The following is an 8,240-nucleotide window of genomic DNA, read 5'->3' on the forward strand; positions in this document are numbered from 1 at the left end:
GTCATATGATTCAAGCTCAGGATAAGATCTGTGGCCTGGCCTCTCAAAGCAGGGGCTGGACAGCAGGTCCCAGATCAGTGCTGGGCCTCAGTGAAATCTGCTCATCTGTTGGAGTGCACTGGATGTTTCAAAGATGGAACAGCATGCCTGATCTGCCTCCCGCCGTGCTTAATGAAACCGTCACGGCTAATATGATAATGATGTAATGCTAACAGTGTTAGTCACACTTCAGGGCCACAGAGCCCTCTCGGCCAAACCAAAGCTCACCTGCGGACAGCTCGACTGCGATCGCCGGCATCGTGCCAGAATCGCACGGCTCACCTGAGGGCGGGGTCCTGAGGCTGCTGATTGGATTGCTCTCCTAGTAAGGTGGAAATGGACAAATGGCAGGACAGGAATCCGGGAAGGGGGGGGCTGTTGGGCAGCAGCAGGAAGCAGCGTGGAGCCCAGCGGTGACCAGAATGGAACTCCTTTCTGTGCCTGATTTTTAACCCCTGCAGAAAACCTCCCGTTGGTGTGGAAGGTGTGTTCCCCGGGCAGGTCTTCAGCGCCCCCTCCTGGAGGGGTTTCATGAATCTCATGTCAGACGGCCGATGAAGTCCGAGGCAGGGAAGCAGGGCTGAAACGGGGCGTTCACGGACATGAAGGGCGAAAGGGGTGGGGTGGAACCCGCACAAACGGAGACGGAATCACACCCCAGGAGCTGAAGCTACCAGGCGTATCCCACAGTGCCTTGCGTCTGTGGGTCTGTACCAAATATGAGGGCCTGGCAGAAGTGGACACAGACAGAAGCTGGAGAGAGAGTCCGCTGAAAAATGTGGTGACCGGCTGTCCTCGGGGTGGTTTACATTACCTCACATCACATCACATTATTATCCTTTATCAGATACTCTTATCCAGAGCGACTTACCACATATTACCCATTTATCCAGCTTGATGTTTACTGAGGCAATTCTGGGTTAAGCACGTTTCCCAAGAATACAGCAGCAGTGCCCCAGCAGGGAATCAAGCCGGCAACTTTTCGGTTACAAGTCCTGCTCCTTATAACTATGCTACACTGCCACCCCCCTCCCAGGGCTGGATGTAGTTCACAACAGCAGGCACCTCATCCCTGGTGTGAAAGTGCTAAATGGCACTTTTCATTACCCTTAATAATATCCTTTACATCTGGGAATTGTGGGATACAGGGAAGAGAATGAAGTGTGCTGTGCAGAACTGCTGTCTCATGAGGTCAGACAAACGCACACACACACACACACGCACACACACACACACACACGCACCCACACACACACACGCACATATACACACACATACACAGGCACACACACACACAGATATACACACACACACACACACAAATATACACACATACACATTCACACTCTCTCTCACACACACACACCCACACACACACACACACACACGCACACACACACAGATATACACACACATACACATTCACACTCTCACACACACAGATATACACACATACACATTCACACTCTCTCTCTCACACACACACACACACACCCACGAGGACGGAGGGCTAACGAAAGCCACCTCCGTTCACATCCAGCTGCCGTCTTTTACCTTCGATACCTAGAGCGTCTGTCTGCATCCAAATAATGCCATTTTAATTAATCCTGAGGCAGGTTTAGAAAACCCCCTTTGTAACCTGTGGAAAATGTTTTTCTGCATTATGAAGCTAAGTGGCTTAGGAGGGAGGCGGTTCTGGCCTCTGTTCCGAAGAGAGAAGGAATGTTGTGTAATTCCACAAAGCTTACAGCTGGTTCTGTGTCACCATGGCGACATGCTTTTATCACAATGCAGGCTTTTTTAATGCAAAAGGAAAAAAAGAAAAAAAACTGGTACAAGGATAGATAGATATTGCAGGACCACCTCACTCTTTCTGATGTGTTGTAACTTATGGGAACTTTGGGTGTGATAAAACCAGGGTCTTTGGTGGTTCAGCCCCACATAAAAAACCTGTCTAGAAGTCTAGTAATGTGTACCTATAGAGAAGGGCTGTCCTGTCCTTTGCTGTAGGAGAAGAGACTGCTAGATTCACCAGCACTGCCACTGGTGTGACAATAGTGTTTACAAACATCTGCACACAGATATGCTCCTTTCTGACATAAGCACATCTACGGAGCACTTCCACAGTAATACACATGCGCACGCACACACACTCACACACACACACACACACAGTGTGCATTTGTAAACTGAACTGAAGTCGTAACAGCCCTCAGTGCTTACCCTGAATCGGACGGACAGGGGCGGGTGTCACTGCCACTGGTAACTGCCAATGCCTGTGATTTGCCACCTTGAGGTTTGAGGGAAAAAATGCCTTCCACCATTGAGAGACTGATCTCAGATCAGTGTGTTAATTCTGAAACACTGTGTTTGCCAGGCTAACTGCCTGAAGTTACTCAGAAGAAAAAAATAAGTGAAGAATAGCATGTTTTTATTTCTCCACTGAAAACCGTTTCCATGGGAAGAAAGTAATTTCTGTACTTGCAGGGTGCAAATCTGCCTGCTCTATGTTATCCAGTGACTGGAGACTCTCTCTGCCAAAACAAACGCCATTGTTGCAAGACTTAATTATGTTTCTGCTAAAGCCTGATCTCTGGAAAGAGGATTGAATCTGCAAGGTTCTGGCCCATTTGGGCCCGGCAAAACACCACAGTTAGTCAGGTCACTCCAGCGGTCGTGTGACTGTCTATCATATGTGACCTTTACCCACACAAAGGAGCTCCTCTGTAGTGATGGTAATCAGGGCTGAAGCGGTGTGCTCGGGCTGCAGTGCAGCTTAGTGGTTAAGGAGCAGCAATTGCAACCGAAACGTTGCCGGTTCGATTCCCTAGCAGTACTGCTGCTGTACCCTTGGGCAAGGTACTTAACCCACAATTGCCTCAGTAAATATCCAGCTGTATAAAAGGATATCATTGTAAAAACCCATAATTGTTGTAAATCGCTCTGGATAAGAGTGTCTGCTAAATGCCAACAATGTACTGTAATGCTGTTATCCGGTACTTTCTGCCCCCAACAGCCGATCCAGGATCATTTACCTGATCTTGATCCTAACTGCAGATATTGTCAGTAATCCAAAAACTCTGATCCAGGGCACCAACTTTGCACGACGGTTTTAGAGATGAGGGGTTATAGGTAGCAGCTTCGTTGTAAGGTACGTGTACAGGTGGCCTCTCTCTCTCAGGTAAGTGCTCTGTGTGATGTACAGGTATAGTCTCCGGCAGGGTTGCAGTCCTGAATGTGACCTGCAGAAAATGGAGTGAAAACGTGTGTACAGTTTCTCACAGGATGCACATCCATAGGGCGTGTCCCACAAAGTTGGTCGTTATAGCCACTCTCACATGCGTTGTACATGTTAGAGAACATATGATGTGCTACGTTTTTTTAATTTTATAAAAAGGTGAAAGGTGAAGAAACATTGTCTAGTGCCAGGGTGAATGGGATGAGAATGTGTTTGTTGCCTTATGTGATGCTTGTGCGTTTGCTGATTTTGTTGGAAACCTGCTTTTGCAGACTGTGTGATTGGGTTTAGGGGGAGTAATGCACCTTGAAATCGCTGGTTTGCAGGGTTTGTGTAGCGCTTTGGACATCCCCACCACTCCCTCCCTTCTCTCACCAATCAGGGGCCAGCAGCAGCCCCGGGGGGCCAGCTGCAACAAACAGGGCCTTAAACGTGGAGTTCAGACCACCGGGACACTGAACTCTATCTGAACTGGAGTGTGATGGATCTAACAGGGAACTGGGAGGAGCAGCCATTCCACTGCTAACAGAGGTCAGCGGTCTGAACTCATGATGTAACACCCGGATGAGGTCATCACGATCGATCCGCGTGGGTTTAAGGTTTTCGTGCTTTGCGATGGCACGGCACTTCTGCACCCCCCATGACTCTGCACACAAAGGCCTCTTTTTGTCTTCTCTCCCATTGGCCCCCACCAGGAGACTAAGAGGTTGAGAATTGCACCCCCCCCCTTCCCGCACATCCCCAGCCACGCCCATGGGTTCACCAAGGTTTCCTTCAGATGAATTCCTCGGAGCTTGAAACCCTTGGAATTTGGAGCTCGGAACTGGATTTTTGAGATGGACTGGAAAGGAGAAGCACTGAGCCAACAGAAACGCAGTGTTCCAGGATCCACAGGGCACAAAATAACCTCTGGGTCCGCGAGACTGGGCATGGCTCCAATCACTGAAGAGCTCACGAGACATCTGAGTGGCTGACTGACGTGTCCGTCAGCTCCCGGAGGGCGGGACCTTGTTGTTGTGGGTGCGCAGCGGGATGACAGGGCTGTTCACGTGGGGTGGAGACAGCGGCTGACTGTGTGGTCGCCGAGCGGTCGAGACGGCTTTGTTTGGACTAATGAGACCTTCTGTCTCTTCCGTGTGTGAGAGCATGTTGAGCAGAAACATCAGTGTCTCTGAGGTTCCCTCAGACCACATTATTCTCCCAGTTTATCCCAAAATGTATGCTCTGGTGCCTCCTCTCGCAAGCTCTGTCAGTCAGGGTGTCGTTATTTGTCAGGACTGTAAACATTCATGAAATGTTTGCCTCAGAAATTGAAATGTCAGGAAACGTAGGGTTTTTTTTCCCCCCACTTTCAATTTGTAAAAGATATCTTCAGACAGTGTTGTTCTGTTAGATAGTGGTCACCAGCGACATTTTTTCACAAGTTTTATAAACGCTGTTGTCCGTTGACATGTTTCTCATTCCGCATTTTATGTAGGGATTTCAGACCAAGGCCAAGCACGTTTTGGTTGGTTTGAAACGTTTATGTTAAACGTTAAAAGTGAAATCCTTTGGCCTTTCATTCGCAGGTTTCTCTCTGCCGGTGATGTCTTCCGTGCCTGGTGCACTTCTGAAACCCACACATGGGAAATTCCGTCTGTGAGGAAAACAGTTGGGCACCAGAAGACCATGTGGACGAAAAAGGACCTTTAACAGTGCAGATAATCTGTCTTCTTCCAGTGGCAAGTGTTTAAGTAAAAATAGCAGAGCTGCTACAGTACAATTATGATTATGACAGAAATAGCTGGAGATGCTGTAATTATGATCATAATGGGAATAGCAGGGGTGCTATAATTATGATTATGACCACCGATGTGGTCATTTCCATGGAAACCACACGAGTCAAATAGTTGAAGGAACACCATAATCAACAGTTCCCGGAGCGTGCGTTCCTGGCTGCAGAAATTGCTACGTTGGTTTTTGGAATTACAGGCATTTATGGAGCCGAGGCTGAAGGTTGGCGGGGAACCACTCCTTTAATGCTGAGGGCTGTCTTTTTCTGCACGTCGCAAGTGGTGCCTTTTTCTACACCACGAGTTAATGGGGCATTTGTTTTTTTAAAGTTGCGAATGGCAGGGGGAAGGTTTGTGCGTTCCAATGGGTAGTTTTGGTGAAGAGGTCAGATTCCGGTTGTGAACTTGAGGGAAAGCGGGAGTAATCGGCCTGCTCCCTACGCCATGTTCGCCAAACAGACCGGCGTACGCGTGCGGCACTCGGACGGTGACTGCTGCTGCAGACCGGCTCGGCCTAGTTTTGTGAAGGGTGACGGAAATGAGGTGGTCTGAAGATCCCCTGTGTGAATCGCCCCCCTTGGCCTAAATCCCTCCACACCTGACTCATGCTCCTCTGTGTCAGCGGGGGATTCCCCGAAACGCAACTGGGTTCCAGATGTGGAACAACAGCAAGCGGCAGGCAGAGCTCAAAGCCGTTCGACTTTACACAGAGCTGCCACTAGGGGGTGCCAAATGGGACAGCTATCAATGTGCCGTGAGAGAAGGGGGTCTCTCTGGGGAATATGTGCTCAGCTGCCTCTCGGTGAGACCCTCAGCACACTGTACTCCTAATGTTTCTGTTTGTGTGTTTCACTTCTCTGGAAATAGAGTGCTGTAAAGGGCCCTGGTTACATCCATAGCTCCCCCCCTCTCCCTTTAAAGGCCCATGCAGGCCACATCACTCTGTGCCAGCATATCATTCGGACCTGAAAATAGCTGCCACTTCCTGTTTTTGCAAAGGCCGGTGGGTATCTGGTTGCATCTGGGCAGTGACAGTATTCTTGGAAGGGCCGACCTCTTGCTATAGAGTAACGAGTGAGCTCATCTTGTTAAGTGACACGTTGAATGAGCCCTCAAACCCCTGGTGCAGGTTTGAACCCTGCTGGCGCCTGGCTTCACTGCTCTGTGAATAGGAGGGCAGTTTGGCACCCTGAGTGACCTCATCAGAGCGCCTCCCGAGTCAGTGTCACGTCTCCTCGTGATGACCTCATCAGAGCGCCTCCCGGGTCAGTGTCCCGGCTCCTCGTGATGACCTCATCAGAGCGCCTCCCGGGTCAGTGTCCTGTCTCCTCGTGATGACCTCATCAGAGCGCCTCCCGAGTCAGTGTCCCGGCTCCTCGTGATGACCTCATCAGAGCGCCTCCTGGGTCAGTGTCCCGGCTCCTCGTGATGACCTCATCAGAGCGCCTCCCGGGTCAGTGTCCCAGCTCCTCGTGATGACCTCATCAGAGCGCCTCCCGAGTCAGCGTCTAGGCTCCTCGTGATGACCTCATCAGAGCGCCTCCCGGGTCAGTGTCCCGTCTCCTCGTGATGACCTCATCAGAGCGCCTCCCGCGTCAGCGTCTAGGCTCCTCTCTGTTTGGATGCTGTCCATGGTGAGCCCTTCCTGCTGCTGTGAGCCAGCGCACCATCAGCAGGTGCTGTAATGACCTCTCTCTCACCACCTCATTCACCCCACGTCAGCAGCACCATCCCCCTGTAACAGCCCTGTGTCTGCCACAGTCTGCCCAGAGCACGCCCAACGCCGGCCCAATGCCAGCTGAACACCGGCCCAATGCCGTCCCACCACCAGCTGAACACTGGCCCAGGACCGGCCCAATGCCGTCCCACCACCAGCTGAACACCGGCCCGGGACCGGCCCACCACCAGCTGAACACCGGCCCGGGACCGGCCCACCACCAGCTGAACACCGGCCCGGGACCGGCCCAACACCAGCTGAACACCGGCCCGGGACCGGCCCAACGCCAGCTGAACACCGGCCCGGGACCGGCCCAACGCCAGCTGAACACCGGCCCGGGACCGGCCCAACGCCAGCTGAACACCGGCCCGGGAATGAATCTTTTAATCCTCTTGATTTTTTATGGCAGTAAGTGATTATATAGCAGCCATGGCAGGGAATGGTAAACAGGACATCCTGTCAGGCAGCACAAGTGTGTCTGACAGGCAGTAACATCAGCTAAACTAAAAAAAACTCAGTAAAACTGCCTTTGAAAACATCCACAGAGGCAAAGGCAGGTCAGAGAGAGTGTCTGATGGAAATGGTGCCATATGACCATGTGATCAAGTCACACTGTCGTGATTGGTTCTGCTAGAGGTCACATGACTTGGGGGGCAGGCAGTTTTGAGAACAGTTCTTGTGATTCGTATTTAGGGGCGAGGGGTTCCCCCCCCAGGCGGGGAGGGAGAGGTCATGAAAATGTCACAGGACTTGCTAATTCGATCACCTCCCCTGTATTTTTCGCCCTTTGTCTGCCTGTTTGCCATCATTGTGTGGTTATGATTCTGTATCATATGACTCAGGAAGGGATTCTTTAGCATCATCTGTGCGTCACCGATCAATGAACCTTTTCAGAGCTTTGTCTGAATGTTCCCTGGAGACATTTGGGCAGAATATTTTTGGGTTGTTATAAATATATTGCAGCGCCTTCGTTGTTTTCAATGAGGTGGCCTTGTGGTGTGCTGCAGAGATCCGTAAGTGACCCCATCCAATCAAAGCAGAGATCACCCGCCTCCAGCCAATAGCCTAACACTCACTGTTACCCATCCATCCTTGTTATCTGGGTCCTCATTTCTCTCTGCTCAATACATGTGACAGATTCCACCTTGAAACCCCCCAGCACTGCACATTAACCAGAGGTTTCAGGCCTCTTCCTTGTCAGAAGAGTGAGAGAGAGCATGTGTCTGCAAGCATGTGTGCGTATGTGTGCATGTGTTTACGTGCAAGCTGTAATGCCTTTTAAACAAATTGCTGAATGGTTGTGGTCAGTGTTTAGTCTGGTCTGGTTAACCTCAGAGAGGCAGCTGAGCAGCGGCCGGTCTTTGTCCTGAGTCAGACCTGGGCTGCTGCTACTCCTCAGGTTTTGTTTTGATTTACAAATTGTCTTTTTGTCTCATTCAAAAAAAAAAAACAAAACAGAGGGCTTGAATCTCAG

Source organism: Megalops cyprinoides, chromosome 19 (assembly GCF_013368585.1).
Source record: "Megalops cyprinoides isolate fMegCyp1 chromosome 19, fMegCyp1.pri, whole genome shotgun sequence".
In the NCBI taxonomy this organism is placed as follows: Eukaryota; Metazoa; Chordata; class Actinopteri; order Elopiformes; family Megalopidae; genus Megalops; species Megalops cyprinoides.